This window comes from Hemiscyllium ocellatum, chromosome 21 (assembly GCF_020745735.1).
Source record: "Hemiscyllium ocellatum isolate sHemOce1 chromosome 21, sHemOce1.pat.X.cur, whole genome shotgun sequence".
NCBI classification, from domain to species: domain Eukaryota; kingdom Metazoa; phylum Chordata; class Chondrichthyes; order Orectolobiformes; family Hemiscylliidae; genus Hemiscyllium; species Hemiscyllium ocellatum.
Window position 1 is genome coordinate 50,818,131 of NC_083421.1, and position 16,776 is coordinate 50,834,906.

At 41.6% G+C, this 16,776-nt stretch overlaps 1 protein-coding gene and 1 long non-coding RNA gene across 2 annotated transcripts in view; one reads left to right on the plus strand and one right to left on the minus strand.

Annotated features, from left to right (window-relative positions):
* LOC132825870 (uncharacterized) overlaps positions 1-1,814 on the plus strand; it is a 67,967-nt gene extending 66,153 nt beyond the window's left edge. Inside the window, exon 5 of the long non-coding RNA XR_009645822.1 lies at positions 704-1,814. This is a non-coding gene — a long non-coding RNA (uncharacterized LOC132825870). The remainder of the gene's footprint in view (positions 1-703) is intronic.
* Positions 1-16,776, minus strand: part of si:dkeyp-72a4.1 (uncharacterized protein LOC100148058 homolog) — a 255,329-nt gene that overhangs the window by 91,163 nt on the left and 147,390 nt on the right. The window lies entirely within an intron of this gene.

Below are 16,776 nucleotides of genomic sequence, written 5' to 3' on the forward strand. Positions count from 1 at the left end.
GGTCTCTTTGTGCAGCAATACTCCCAAGGATCTTACCATTAAGTATAGAAGTCCTGCTAAGATTTGTTTTCCCAAAATGCAGCACCTCACATTTATCTGAATTAAACTCCATCTTCTCAGCCCATTGGCCCATCTGATCAAGATCCCATTGTAATCTGAGGTAACCTTCTTCGCTGCCCACAACATCTCCAATTTTGGTGTCATCTGCAAATTTACTAACTATACCTCTTATGCTCACATCCAAATCATTTATATGAATAACAAAAAAAACTATCATTGTACATTTAAAGACTGTATGTAACAGGTTCCTTTGTAAAGCATCACAAAGTTGGTCATCTGTTTTATTTTCTAAATTACTCAGATAAAATGCACAAAAGCTCATTACCAAGCCAGAAAGCTCCAAGCTCAGCCACTGAACTCCTACAAGTACTGTTTCTGTTTACCCCTTTACATTGTCTCCTTGTATACATATACATTAGATCAATTTTTTGCCCTCCTGAGAATATTTATACTGTAACAAATACAAAGTTTAGAATTATTTGGTTATTTTAACAAAAATTAAAACTATCCAAATGTATTAATGTGCCATATTACGAACAATTCGTGTCAAAAGAGAATATCAGGTTTACACAGAATTGAACTTAGTGTTACAAACACTAGACGTCATAGGATGCTTGTTTCAGCTTGTCTCTTTTAATTCTAGGCAAAACAGAGGCCCAGATGTGACATCATATGAAACCTGTAACCTGCTTGTTCTGGAGACAGAAATTCAAGTCCAAACTTATGGTGCGAGACCTATAATACGATATAGCTTTGCCAAGCAAAGGAAAGGTCTGATATCCGGTCAAGCTCAAACCAGAGTGCTGAGGAAGATGAATCCTCAGTTTGAAGAAATAAAATTTGCAAAGAATTAAATACCAAAAGAAGATGCCAGAAAGTGCCTTGTTACAGGAAGTCAATGCAATTATGCTCAAATTGACTGAGAAGTACATTGAAATGGTGGGACCTGGTGGAGCAAGTAGTACATATCCTGTGTAAACCAGGAAGTGCCTGGGACTTCAGTTGCAAGAATTCAGACTTGATAATACATATCCCAGGATATCTGTTTTCACAGCTGGACAAATAGTTTACTCAGGTGGCTAGCCAATTCACTTCCCATCCACCTGCAAACTCATCGCCATAACACAGAAGGTGTCAGGCTATAAAGAGTCCACTGAACTTTATATTCCTACACCAAAATACACTTGGTACAGACAGTTGAATGATGTGAAAAGTCCTTTTCAATTTAGGTTATAAAATCAATGGCTGGGCTAGGCTGCTATCTTCAGTAGAAACTCTTTGCACATGGAAGGCATTCCTCTCCCCCACTTCTTACTAGCTGCCAGCTCTGAAAAACCTATCCCCAGTCCTTCATCCTGACATTTTCAAGCCCTTACCAACCTGGACTTGTTCAGTCCAGGGTCCATGCTTTGTTCTTCATGGCCCTGACTGCAGTACCAGCAGCAACCAGGACTGAGCCACACAATTCTGCTAAGAGTGCAGAGTAATGTATAAATATGGTATGGGCTGTTCATTTGCATTAATAAATTAACAGGAAAACCTTTTCTGTAGTTTAGTGTATTTTAGAATCATGGAATCACCTTATGGTATATAGTTGCTTTAGTTTTGTATTACAGTGACAGTCTTAATATGTGAAACCTTACATGATTTTTTGCATTGGTAATTGGGAAATTCAACCCCGCTTTTCAAAGAAATTGGTCCCTACAGACTGTATCAAACAGCACTCTGTACTCATGCAATATAAAATATTGGTTTTCCCTGTGAATTTGTATTCTTGAAAGATGTACTAATAAGTGCACAATGAAAATCTTTGACAACAATGTCCTATACAACCAAACACATTTATTAAATTAGATATTTTGACTAAATGTTTAATTCTTAAACCATTAGAACATATGTCTGAGGCATGAAAGACCTGGTCATTAGTACACGGTCATTCCACTGTGTCCAATTTTTGCCAAGGTCCGAAAAAGTGGAGTGAAATGGAGGTTAAAATGGTTAGAAATAGATACGTAACCATAGCACTTTATGTCTGCTATATCTCAAGAGGTTCTTCTGTAAGATATTCTCTTCTTTTTGAACAATTCAAATGTTTATTCATAGAATAATTATTTAAAAGAACAGGTGGGCTAATGCCATAAAATTGTTAACATCAGAGTAAAAGACTCACAGCAATTTAAAAGATAAATTCTTCTTTCACTGAAATGGATAGCGGGCAGCTTCAATACAGGGAGGAACTGTATGTTTAGAATCAGAGTCACAGAGATGGACAGCACAGAAACAGGCCCTTTGGTCCAACTTGTCCATGCCGACCAGATATCCTAACTTTGTGTGAAGATTTGTAGCTTGGGTACTCATTGTAGTGGTTCTGTTCGCGAGCTGGGAATTTGTGTTGCAGACGTTTCGTCCCCTGTCTAGGTGACATCCTCAGTGCTTGGGAACCTCCTGTGATCTTTCCTCCGGCATTTATAGTGATTTGTATCTGCCGTTTCCGGTTGTCAGTTCCAGTTGTCCGCTGCAGTGGCCGGTATATTGGGTCCAGGTTGATGTGCTTATTGATTGAATCTGTGGATGAGTGCCATGCCTCTAGGAATTCCCTGGCTGTTCTCTGTTTGACTTGTCCTATAATAGTAGTGTTGTCCCAGTCGAACTCATGTTGTTTGTCATCTGAGAGTGTGTGGTTACTAAGGATAGCTGGTCACGTCGTTTCGTGGCTAGTTGGTGTTCATGGATGTGGATCGTTAGTTGTCTTCCTGTTTGTCCTATGTAGTGTTTTGTGCAGGCCTAGCATGGGATTTTGTACACTACATTGGTTTTGCTCATTCTGGGTATCGGATCTTTCATCCTGGTGAGTTGTTGTCCGAGAGTGGCTGTTGGTTTGTGTGCTGTTATGAGTCCTAGTGGTCGCAGTAGTCTGGCTGTCAGTTCAGAAATGTTTTTGATGTATGGTAATGTAGCTAGTCCTTTGGGTTGTGGTATGTCCTCATTCCGTTGTCTTTCCCTTAGGCATCTGTTGATGAAATTGCGCGGGTATCCGTTTTTGGCGAATACATTGTAGAAGTGTTCTTCTTCCTCTTTTTGCAGTTCTGGTGCACTGCAGTGATGCCCTCCACCGCATCTCCTCCACTTCCCGCTCCTCCGCCCTTGAGCCCCGCTCCTCCAACCGCCACCAAGACAGAACCCCACTGGTTCTCACCTACCACCCCACCAACCTGCGCATACAACGTATTATCCGCCGTCATTTCCGCCACCTCCAAACGGACCCCACCACCAAGGATATATTTCCCTCCCCTCCCCTATCAGCGTTCCGCAAGGACCACTCCCTTCGTGACTCCCTTGTCAGATCCACACCCCCCACCAACCCAACCTCCACCCCCGGCACCTTCCCCTGCAACCGCAGGAAATGTAAAACTTGCGCCCACACCTCCACACTCACTTCCCTCCAAGGCCCCAAGGGATCCTTCCATATCCGCCACAAGTTCACCTGTACCTCCACACACATCATCTATTGCATCCGCTGCACCCGATGTGGCCTCCTCTATATTGGTGAGACAGGCCGCTTACTTGCGGAACGCTTCAGAGAACACCTCTGGGCCGCCCGAACCAACCAACCCAATCACCCCGTGGCTCAACACTTTAACTCCCCCTCCCACTCCACCGAGGACATGCAGGTCCTTGGACTCCTCCACCGGCAGAACACAACTACACGACGGCTGGAGGAGGAGCGCCTCATCTTCCGCCTGGGAACCCTCCAACCACAAGGTATGAATTCAGATTTCTCCAGCTTCCTCATTTCCCCTCCCCCCACCTTGTCTCAGTCGGTTCCCTCAACTCAGCACCGCCCTCCTAACCTGCAATCCTCTTCCTGACCTCTCCGCCCCCACCCCACTCCGGCCTATCACCCTCACCTTGACCTCCTTCCACCTATCCCACCTCCATCGCCCCTCCCCCTAGTCCCTCCTCCCTACCTTTTATCTCAGCCTGCTTGGCTCTCTCTCTCTTATTCCTGATGAAGGGCTTATGCTCGAAACGTTGAATTCTCTATTCCTGAGATGCTGCCTAACCTGCTGTGCTTTGACCAGCAACACATTTGCAGTTGTGGCCCTTTTGACAAGTGTCTTGATGCAACTTCTTTTGTGTGTGTTGGAGTGGTTGCTTTCATAGTTTAGGACTTGGTCTGTGCGTGTGGCTTTCCTGTATGCTTTTGTGGTGAATTCTCCGTTTGGTGTCCTCTGTACCATCACGTCTAGGAATGGGAGTTGGTTGTCCTTTTCTTCCTCTCTCGTGAATCGGATTCCTGTGAGTGTGGCGTTGATGATCCGGTGTGTGTTCTCTATTTCTGTGTTTTTAATGATTACAAAGGTATCATCTACATACCTGACCCAGAGTTTAGGTTGAATTTGCGGTAAGACTGTTTGTTCTAACCTTTGCATTACTGCTTCTGCTATGAGTCCAGAGATGGGTGAGCCCATGGGTGTGCCGTTGATTTGTTCATATATTTGGTTGTTGAATGTGAAGTGTGTTGTGAGACACAGGTCCAGTAGTTTGAGTATGCCGTCTTTGTTGATAGGTTCCCCGTCTTGTTGTCTGTTCTGTATGTCCAGCAGGTTGGCTATTGTTTCTCTGGCTAGGGTTTTGTCGATAGAGGTGAATATTGCCGTTACATCGATTGAGACCATGGTTTCTTTCTTGTCTATGTGTATATTTCTGATGATGTCCAAGAATTCCTGTGTTGATTGTATAGAGTGCCTGGATCCGCTGATCAGGTGTTTCAGTTTCTGCTGTAGTTCTTTAGCCAGTTTGGTGATGGTGTCCCTGGTAGTGATACTATGGGTCTGAGTGGGATGTCTGGTTTTTGCACTTTAGGTATTCCATAAAATCTGGGGTGGTGTTGCTTTCAGGTTTCATTCTCTGTAGGTCAGTCCTGGTTATCTGTCCATTTTTTTGTAGGTTCCTCAATGTGTTGTTTATCCTATTGGTGAGCTGTGGGATGGAATCAAACTCCCTCTTTTGATAGGTGTTGGTATCTGCAAGTAGTTGTTGCGCTTTTTGGATGTAGTCTGTTTTGTCCAAGATGACCTTCATTCTGCCTTTGTCTGCTGGTAGTATGATTATGTTCTTATTGTTTCTTAGTGCTTCCCTCTCCTTGGTGTTGAAGTTATGCACAAAACACAACATAGGACAGGAAGACAGCTAACGATCTGCATCCATGAACATCAACTAGCCACGAAACGACATGACCAGCTATCCTTAGTAGCCACACACTCAGATGACAAGCAACATGAGTTCAACCGGGACATAGAACATAGAATAGTACATCACAGAACAGGCCCTTCAGCCCACGATGTTGTGCCACAACACTACTATTATAGGACAAGCCAAACAGAGAACAGCCAGGGAATTTAGAGGCATGGCACTCATCCACAGATTCAATCAATAAGCACATCAACCTGGACCCAATATACCGACCACTGCAGCAGACAGCTGGAATGAACAACCGGAAGCGGCAGATACAAATCACTATAAATACCAGAGGAAACATCACAGAAGCGCTTCACAGAGGTTCCCAAGCACTGAGGATGTCACCTAGACAGGGGACGAAACGTCTGCAACACAAATTCCCAGCTCGGCGAACAGAACCACAACAACAGATATCCTAACCTAATATAGCCCTATTTGCCAGCACTTGGCCCATATTCCTCTAAACCCTTCCTATTCATATACACATCTAGGTGCCTTTTAAATGCTGTAATTTTACCAGCCTCCACAACTTCCTCTGGCATACACACACCACCCTCTGTATGAAAAGGTTGTCCCTTAGGTCTCTTTATATCTTCCCCTCTCACCCTAAACCTGTGCCCTTTAGTTCTGGACACCCCCATCCCAAGTAAAGGACCTTGTCTATTTATCTTATCCATGCCCCTCATGATTTTATAAACCTCTATAAAGGTCACCCCTTAGCACCTGAAGCTCCAGGGAAAACAGCCATACCCAATTCAGCCTCTCCCTATAGCTCAAATCCTCCAACCCCGGCAACATCCTTGTATAACTTTCTAAACTCTTTCAGGTTTCACAACATCCTTCCGATAGGAAGGAGACTAGAATTGCATGCAATATTCCAACAGTGGCCTAACTAATGTCCTGTACAGCCACAACATGACCTCCTAACTCCTATTCTCAATGGTTCGATCAATAAAAGGAAAGCATACCAAACGCTTTCTTCACTATCCTATCTACCTGTGACTTTACTTTCAAGGAACTATGAACCTGCATTCCAAGGTCTCTTTGTTCAGCAACACTCCCCAGGGCCTTACCACTAAGCAATAGCATCTAGCAATAACAATGCGATTCTTTTTTCAGGCACACTTGTATACACAAATTGGTATGTTGTCACTATTTATCTTCTTTCAGTCACACATGCATGAACACACATTGAAAGCACAGCTTCATGTTTGGACCAAAGTGTAAAGTATTAGCTTGAATAACTGTTAAAACACAACTCTCTCAATTTCCACTTCAAACAGAAGTGAGGAGATATCTAACAACTGGTAGAGCTCACAGTCTGCATTTTAAACCAGCAAAGTCAAAATTACCCCCATTGTCAGTTTATATTCAGAATATAAACACTGATTATTAAATAGCAACAAAACAGGTAATTACAGATTTCAAAATTGAACTCTCTGGCAGTGATTAGAATTGTTATCTTCTGACTGTCAGCAAAACTGGCAGTAATCATTAGAGATAATTAGAGGCTAGTGATTTAAAATTCATCTCATGTTTTATGAAAAGTGATGTAAATACAATGAGGAAAATATGCAATTTTTTGCCAAGCTTAATACAATTTCTACATCAATTGCACACAGTAAAGGCTACATCAGAGCCAAAAAAGAGAATATGATGGAGAAACTCAGCAGGTCTGACAGCATCTGCAGGGATAGAGTTTCTATATTGAATCCAATATGATTTTTTAAAACGGAAAGAGGCTGGAATTTTTTTTAATGCTGTTGACTGAGGGGGAGGAGAGCCAGATGTTAAGTGTACCCAGAGCAAAACAAAGGGAATGCTAACAGAGGTAAAGGAAACATTGAGATGTAAAATAGATGCAGATGATAGATCTGAAAACAGGTTAATTCTGCTGAAAGAAAAGACAAGAAATACAGGGGTTTGTAATCAAAATGGAGTTTTAATAGATTTAAAGAAGTACAAGTGAAGCGCTGGTCTTGGACAATGAGGAGGGACGTGATGAAAGGGTAAAGTTCTTTAAAGAAAAAAAAATGTATATTCAAATTTCTTTGATAAACCACTGAACAGAATCTATTCAGTATTTAGTTAGTATAACTACGGTGAAGCAAAAATGGTATTTGGGTATATTGGACATGTTCAGACCATACAATCGAAATTTAGCTCACTGAGCAACAGCTCTGAGCAAATATGTTTCATCTAATCCTCAGCTTTTGGGAGAGGCTAAGGCTTCCAAACAGATACCTTAATTAAACCATTAAAGTAGATGAAAGAATTTTGACACATTCATATAGTCACATTTATTATCTCTCTATTTTACCTTAGCTGGGTGAACGCAGGATAGTTAAGTATCAACACATTGTACATAGACTCCAGTGGGCAAGAGGAGCAGAATGCTTTTCTTTAAAAGGACATATGGGCCAGGACTGAATCTTACAATTACTCAGCAGTTGCACTGTCACTGCTGCTAGTATTAAATAAATCTAGAATAAAATTAAGAAGAGAATTTAAGTTGTCAACTGCCATGACTCGAACTTATGTATTCAGATTCTCAGTTCAGTTAATTAATAAATAATAAGTCCAGTAACATAACCACAATGTTAATATTTCTGAGAGAGAAATATAAACTTTTGACTCTGTTTAACACTCAGCTGGAATTCTTCACATCCAAGCCATTAAACTGAGGAAAACAAATGGCAAATTAAAAAGACAAATGGCATTTTGAATGATTTGTGAAAACTAGGTAGCCAGATTGCTGAATCACAGTTACATGTTCACACAGAGGCTAGATTCACTTTAGGAATCCAAAATGATGAATATGGACACAAAACTTGTTGTTTATTTGAAGTTGGGTTGACGAGAAATGTAGCTAGGTACACTTTCTTCATATAGTTAGCCTTTTAAAATTGTGTAGGTTAAGCGCTATTGTTGAGTTGAAGCCATTTGTGCTGCAGTCATTTTTGAAACCAGTATTTGTGGAACCCAACCTACTGGGTTCACCAGGTCTTTGTTTTGGAGAACAGCAAGATAAAGGAAATGCACCCAAAAAGGAGATATTCCTATAAATGTTAATAGAAGATAAAGAAGATGAGATCCCCAAATATGATACAAGGCTAACTTCAAGAGGAAGAGGTACATAGTAGACTGTGAAGTTATACAAATAATGAGATATGGGAAGACAGTACCAGACTTCACAGATGCAATGGAGAAACAGGGTTGTGCAAACAAAGTGCTGTAAAATTATTTCATCAAAATCACAAGAGCTTACGTGAATGTGGAATTTACATTCATCCAACAGTGAACGCTAATCTAATGTATCTTTGATAAAACTACTCTGTGCATACCAGGATCGTACAGACCTGGATAATCAGATTCAATCCTTACTTCATGTGAAGTTTACTAATATTAGCTAAATCAATAGTAAAGGCTATTACTGAAATCATTTGCAGTACCCACTGCTGTTTGCTATCTAATGCTAAATACGGAAATCATAGTTTTTTTCTTCTGTAGCTCTCTCACAAAGTATCCAACAATTTTCAAACCAAAATGGAGATAATTACTTATGGATGTATTTGGTAAGTAGCCTTTCCAAACCAGGAAACTCAACAGAATCAAACAAAATTAAAGTTATATGAGATTTCAATTTACGTTGCTAAAAATCAATCTTCTTCAAAAATAGCTTCAGCAAATATTGCACATTCTTGATATGAAAATAAAGTGAATTTACATCAATTATTTTATTCCCATGCTGTTCAAACTGACCCCATTAAAAAGATCAAAAACCCTTGTTTCACTTGTAAGCTGGCTGATGACCCAATAATTCTGACAGAAGGTCTTGACCATTCTGAAGACTATGTCTCATCAGCTTTGGGCCAAATTAACGTGGGACATAAACAAGCACTCTGCGGAAGTCAGTCAGCCTGTTGGGCAGCTCTCCCAATTTTTGCACAAGCCCCAAAGATGTTATTTGTAAAACTTTGGTGGGTTTGCAATGATCACTTCCAGTAGCTAGGTCAATACCAGAAGGTCCATCTGATTTCATTCCTTTCTGTAGACGTTGTACCAGTATTGATACAGCTGAGTGGCTTGACAGACCATTCCAGAGAGCTATTACAAGTCAGACACAATGCTATGGGTTTCTGTCACAAACAGGCCAGACCAGGCAAAGACCATACATTTCATTTTCTAAAGGGAAGTAGGGAACCAAATGGGGCTTTTTATAACTGTTCATCATGGCTATATGGGAGCTATTAGGCTAGTTGTTTTAATATGCTAATTCAAGACCTCAATTATGACCGAGATGTAAGGAGCACACTGTTACTTGATTCCCACTACTCCATAGGTCTTAATAAAGATATTTTACCTAAGTCCTGATATGGGAAAGGTATACATTCTATAGATTTATAATGAAAAGAGCTATCAAACATCCGTCTTTAAATAAATACAAAATTATTAATTTTTTAAACAAAACCCAAAGATGATGCAAAATTGACAACGCACGCAATTTACAATACGAAAACATAAATTTTTACTTCTCCAAATAACTCAAAACATACACACAATCATACAGACTTCTGGGAAAAAAATGGATCTCTCAGTAGAGATTCACTTTTAAAAGAAAAACAATTTCTGGTCAATGGTGACTATTCTTGAAGGCAAAAGGACAAAGCATTGAATGTTCTAAGTCTGTCAATTTAGTATTCTTATACTTGTAGTCATCACAAAACTAACATGGTTGTAATCTAGGAGCTTGTCAGACACAGCTTGTTCAGGAAAAGCAATACAGACAGGTTCGTTGGCAGTCACTCTTTCAAGAGAGCAAGCTGGTTTCACCCTGATCTCACAACAAAGTATTGTTCCCATAAACAAGAGACACCAGCAGGGCAACCAATTTTAAACAGAAATAATTCTCCATACCACACACTGTTTAAACAAGATATCCATAAAACCCAGACAGATGACATTTGAGAAGTGAGTTCCTGTGATTATATGAAGTCACATGATTTTGAAGACGACTTGTTTATAAAAATAAACGTTTTTATAATGTGTATTTTTTAAACTTAATCCAGATAACTATATGTAAATGTAAAGGAGATCAATTTTTTCCACAACCTGTCAAAACGCAAGTCCTCAAAGAAATAGTAAATATGAAGTGCCTTCATAACAGCTCTCATATAGATAGTTTACTGAAACGATAGTAACCCTGGGAATGTTGACTTCTCCACCTCCGAATGCTGCCTGGTTTGCTGTGTTTGCCCAGACTCTACCCATACCAATGTTTAGCTTTGCTGCCTCACAGTGGCAGGGACCTGGGTTTGACTCCAGACTCTGGTGACTGGATCAGGGTAAAATGCCCTTCGGAGGGTGTGGATTTGATGGGCTGAATGACTTGCTTCCTCACTGTTGGGATTCTATGAAATCGTCATTAACTTTGAGCCTCAAAAGGAACAAGGTCTATCAAAGTGTCCTGAACTGTACTGCAGTGGACACTACCTCTGAGACCTACTATTTTTCCACTTTTCCTGTAATAGTCATGACCATGAAATAATATCTTAGAGACTGTCACAGATACCACCATCACTGCCCCAGGCATGTCCTGTTCTATCAGCAATATTTCCTCTAATTTCTATCCCTCATTGTGTAGACCTCAGATGTTCACGTGCTGCAGTGGCTTCTGAAAGTGGAAACCAATGTGTCAGCATATTTATTGACCTGCCTGAAGCCTTCCACCAGCTACAGATAGACCATGCAGTTTAGGGGGAATGTTACCCATAGGCTGGACACATCGACCACGGTGGCAACAGAGTAGTATAGACTGAGGAGGCAGGTGCACTGGGAGTCTTTAGCATTGACTCTCATCTTAAATGAAGTCTCATGACATTAGGTCAAAGATTGGGACAGTACCACCAGCACCACTGACCTCATTACAGCCTTGATCCAAACATGGACCAAAAGAGAAGAACTCCAGAGGCAAGAGTAACTGCCCTTGACATTTGACCAGTTAAATCACAGGACAGGGATAGGAGTTTGGCCCTTTTTGCCTGCGCTAGCTCTATGAAAGAGATTCTTCTATTATTCCTGTTGTCCTACATATTTTTGCCATTTCAAATTTTTAGCAATACAACAATTGTGCAAGTAAAGTTTGCACCACATAAAAGTGACAGGCAATAACTAGAATCCCTTATCATGCATTGGCGTTATCACATTTAAGTCTCCCTTGGTCAACATATCTGAGGTTACCATTAACCATAAATTGAACTAGGTGTGTCAGAGGCCAGGAACTCTGCAGTGAGCAACTCAATTCCAGTATGCCCAATGTCTATTCACAATCTACAAAGCATAAGTCAGGAGTGTAATGAAATACTCCCCATTTGCTTTGATGTACACAGTTCCAAACTCATTCAAGAAATTCAACACTGTCCATGCACCAAGGCAGACACTTGATTAGCACTTTATCTGTCATCTTCAATTTCACTCCCTTTATCACCAACGCCAAGTGACAGTGTATACGCCATCTACAATATGCATTGCAGTAACTTGCCAAGTGTCCTTCTAAACCTATGAATTCTACCACCAAAAAGGACAAGAGCACAGGTACATTGGTACACACCCATCTGAACTTCCCCTCCAACTCACACATAATCTTGACATGGAACTACATTGCTGTTCATTTACTGATCACTGGATTAAAATGCTATTCCTAAAGTCAATGTGGGTAACACTGCACCCTTAGGACTATAACAGTTCAAGAGGCAGCTCACCATCTCCTCCTTCTGGAGGGTTAGGAACATGCAATAAATGTTGGCCAAGCAAGCAATGCCGATATTGCATGAAAGAATTTTAAAAAGGAACAGTAATTAATTTCCTATCATTTTCAGTGCTATCACCTATTTCAGCAAGGCTTTCAGACATTCAGTTTTCAAAATTACTTAGTTATTTTATCAATTAAAGAACAGTGTAGTTTTACTCTATTGATCTCTGCATATCGGCACAGAATATTCTTATGCTTTATTGTTAAAGTTAAAGGTTTTAGTTCAGAAATGAACACATCAAACATGCACCTAAAATATTATATTTGTGAATATTAATAGGAAGACCATCACTTTATGGCGAAACCCAAGGTGATTGTTTCTAAAACATTTAACTTCTGCATTTTGCCGTACTATTTAGCTCGCTAACTTAAATTAGCATTTTCCTGCAGTGATTTCAAGCTGTGCTAATCATGTGTTTTGAGAGCCTCGTGTAATTAGTACTTATCCTATAAAACTATTCTTAGAAATCAAATTGAATCAGTCAATTGCAGTGCACCATTACGAAGTCTGCCCTCACCCAACATCTGTCAATCAGAAAACAGAAGGATCAGATTAACTTTTAAGTTTTTTTCCAAAGTTGCTCAGGACAACTGTAATGCATGAACAATCGTAATGACTGAAGCCAGTTAAGTCAGCTGAGGCCAAGGATACACTCTTGCATTTACTTGGTCCGTGCTGCTCAATACTACAGACTAGGAATACATTTGTTTAAGATTAACAACTTCTCACTTCAAAAAGTTAAAATGGATGGAATGGGTGAGAAGTGAAACATTTGTTTGAATTTTCTAATGGCCAACTAGTCATTTCTGCAGAGTATAGCACATTGGGGATTCCACAAAATCCCAATGTAGCAGATTCTGAGAGGATTGTCTTAAAAACTGAAGAATCCAAAAGGCAATTCCTCTGCGTCTGGAACACTCTGAAAGTATCCATTTAATTTGGAGATTACAAAGGGTTCATTGCAGTTGTTAATTAATACCCAGGCATAATTGGGACAATTATAAATCCAGCCTAACTCTTGACAACTATTAACTGATAGAGCCACCACTCCCCCAACCAAACATTACACACAATTCTAACTATACCTCGCCTAGTATCCGACTCCATCCCCAGAAACAACTGAGCCCCTTGTCTCCGATCATTTATTGATATCATGTAACACACGGCATGGTGGCACAGTAGTTAGCACTGCTGCCTCTCAGTGCCTTGGACAAGAGTTCAATTCCAGCGTTGGGTGACTGTACAAACTCCACACATTCTCCTCATAGCTGCATGCATTTCTGCTAGGTGTTCTGGTTTCCTCCCACTGTCCAAAGAAGTGCAGGTTAGTTGGATCTGCCATGCTAAATTGCCCCGTAGTGTCTAGGGATGTACAGGCTTGGTGGATTAGCTGTGGTAAAAATGCAAGCTTATGGGGATGGGTGGGTTTGGGTGGGATGCTATTCAGTGGATCGGTGCATACTCAAAAGACGCAATGACCTCTATATGAACTGCAGAGATTCTATTAATTGAATTGGCTAAAGACTGGTATCTGTAATGCTGGGGACCACTGGAAGAGGACGTGATAGATTATTCACTCAATCTGGCAGAATTAAATCAACAATCAATCATTCACAAAATATTTATTCAACTGCCTGCAATGAAGTGTCATGCTGTATGGAAAATTTAGTCAAAAGCTAAACAAAAATGAAAACTGTTGGAAACATTCAACAGATCAGTTACTTATCCTTGAAGAGAACAAATTAGTTAATCTCTCAGTTGAGGATCGGTCATCCTAATAGTCCAAGAGGCAAGGTATCAATGGGGGGATTTTTTCTAACTCCACCAAGCAATAGCAATACAGTCACGCTCTGAAATCATTTGTGTCAAAATTACCATTCTACTCCCAATCCAGCAATTGCTTACTTACAGGGACTCATAACAGGATGTACAAATGCTCATATGTTGTGGGTAGCAGGACATCTGGAATGCACAGTATTCAATTGCCAGGTTAGAAGACAAATAGGCAAAACTTGGTTACTAGACCATGGAGCTGAAAAAAAACCAGGAATACTCAGAGTCATAGAGATGTACAGCATCGAAACAAACCCTTCGGTCTAACCCGTCCATGCCGACCAGATATCCCAACCCAATCTAGTGCCACCTGCCAGCACCCGGCCCATATCCCTCCAAACCCTTCCTATTCATATATTCCTCCAAATGCCTCTTAAATGTTGCAATTGTACCAGCCTCCACCACATCGTCTGGCAGCTCATTCCATACACGTACCACCCTCTACCTGAAAATGTTGCCCCTTAGGTCTCTTTTATATCTTTCCCCTCTCACTCTAAACCTATGCCCTCTAGTTCTGGACTCCCTGACCCCAGAGAAAAGACTTTGCCTATTTATCCTATCCATGCCCCTCATAATTTTGTAAATCTCTATAAGGTCACCCCTCTGCCTCCGCCACTCCAGGGAAAACAGCCCCAGCCTGTTCAGCCTCTGCCTGTAGCTCAATCCTCTAACCCTGGCAACATCCTTGTAAATCTTTTCTGAACCCTTTCAAGTTTCACAACATCTTTCCAATAGGAAGGAGACCAGAATTGCAATATTCCAACTGTGGCCTAACCAATGTCCTGTACAGCCGCAACATGACCTCCCAACTCCTGTACTCAATACTCTGACCAATAAAGGAAAGCATACTAAATGCCTTCTTCACTATCCTATCCACCTGCGACTCCACTTTCAAGGTGCAATGAACCTGCACTCCAAGGTCCCTTTGTTCAGCAACACTCCCTCGGACATTACCATTAAAGTGTATAAGGTAAAAACAATGACTGCAGAATGCTGGAAACCAGATTCTGGATTAGTGGTGCTGGAAGAGCACAGCAGTTCAGGCAGAATCCGAGGAGCAGTAAAATTGACGTTTCGGGCAAAAGCCCTTCATCAGGAATAAAGGCAGAGAACCTGAAGTGTGGAGAGATAAGCTAGAGGAGGGTGGGGGTGGGGAGAAAGTAGCATAGGTGAGTGGGGGAGGGGATGAAGGTGATAGGTCAAGGAGGACGGTTGACTGGATAGGTGGAAAAGAAGATAGGCAGGTAGGACAAGTCATGGGGACAGTGCTGAGCTGAAAGTTTGGAACTAGGGTGAGGTGAGGGAAGGGGAAATGAGGAAACTGTTGAAGTCCACATTGATACCCTGAGGTTGAAGTATTCCGAGGCGGAAGATGAGGTGTTCTTCCTCCAGGCGTCTGGTGGTGAGGGAGCGGCGGTGAAGGAGGCCCAGAACCTCCATGTCCTCAGCAGAGTGGGAGGGGGAGTTGAAATGTTGTGCCACAGGGCGGTGTGGTTGATTGGTGCGGGTGACCCGGAGATGTTCCCTAAAGCGCTCTGCTAGGAGGCGTCCAGTCTCCCCAATGTAGAGGAGACCGGGAGCAATGGATACAATAAATGGTATTGGTGGATGTGCAGGTAAAACTTTGGTGGATGTGGAAGGCTCCTTTCAGGCCTTGGATGGAGGTGAGGGAGGGGGTGTGGGCGCAGGTTTTGCAATTCCTGCGGTGACAGGGGAAGGTGCCAGGACGGGAGGATGGGTTGTAGTGGGGGCATGGACCTGACCAGGTAGTCACGGAGGGAATGGTCTTTGAGGAAGGCGGAAAGGGGTGGGGAGGGAAATATATCCCTGTGGTGGGGTATTTTTGGAAGTGAGACTCCAGTCTGAAAAACAACCCTCCACCACCAGCCTCTGTCTTCTACCTTTGAGCCAGTTCTGTATCCAAATGGCTAGTTCTCCCTGTATTCCATGAGATCTAACCTTGCTAATCAGTCTCCCAAGGGGAACCTTGTCGAATGCCTTACTGAAGTCCAGATAGATCACATCTACTGCTCTGCCCTCATCAATCCTCTTTGTTACTTCTTCAAAAAACTCAATCAAGTTTGTGAGACATGATTTCCCATGCACAAAGCCATGGTGACTATCCCGAATCAGTCCTTGCCTTTTCAAATACATGTACATCCTGTCCTTCAGGATTCCCTCCAACAACTTGCCCACCACCGAGGTCAGGCTCACTGGTCTATAGTTCCCTGGCCTGTCCTTACCATCCTTCTTAACAGTGGCACCACGTTTGCCAACCTCCACTCTTCTGGCACTTCACCTGTGATTATCGATGATAAAAATATCTCAGCAAGAGGCCCAGCAATCACTTCTCCAGCTTCCCACAGAGGTCTGTGGGATTTATCCACCTTTAACTGTTTCAAGACATCCAGCACTTCCTCCTCTGTAATCTGGACATTTTGCAAAATGTTGCCATCTATTTCCCTACAGTCTAAATCTTCCATATCCTTTTCCACAGTAAATATTGATGCAAAATATTCATTTAGTATCTCCCCCATATTCTGTAGCTCCACACAATGGCCGTTTTGCTGATCTTTGAGGGGCCCTATTCTCTCCCTAGTTACCCTTTTGTTCTTAATATATTTGTAAAACCCCTTTGGATTCTCCTTAATTCTATTTGCCAAAGCTATCTTATGTCTCCCTTTTGCCCTTCTGATTTCCCTCTTAAGTATACTCCTACTTTCTTTATACTCTTCTAAGGATTCACTTGATCTATCCTGTCTGTACCTGACATATGCTTCCTTCTTTTTCTTAATCAAACCCTCAATTTCTTTAGTCACCCAGCATTCCC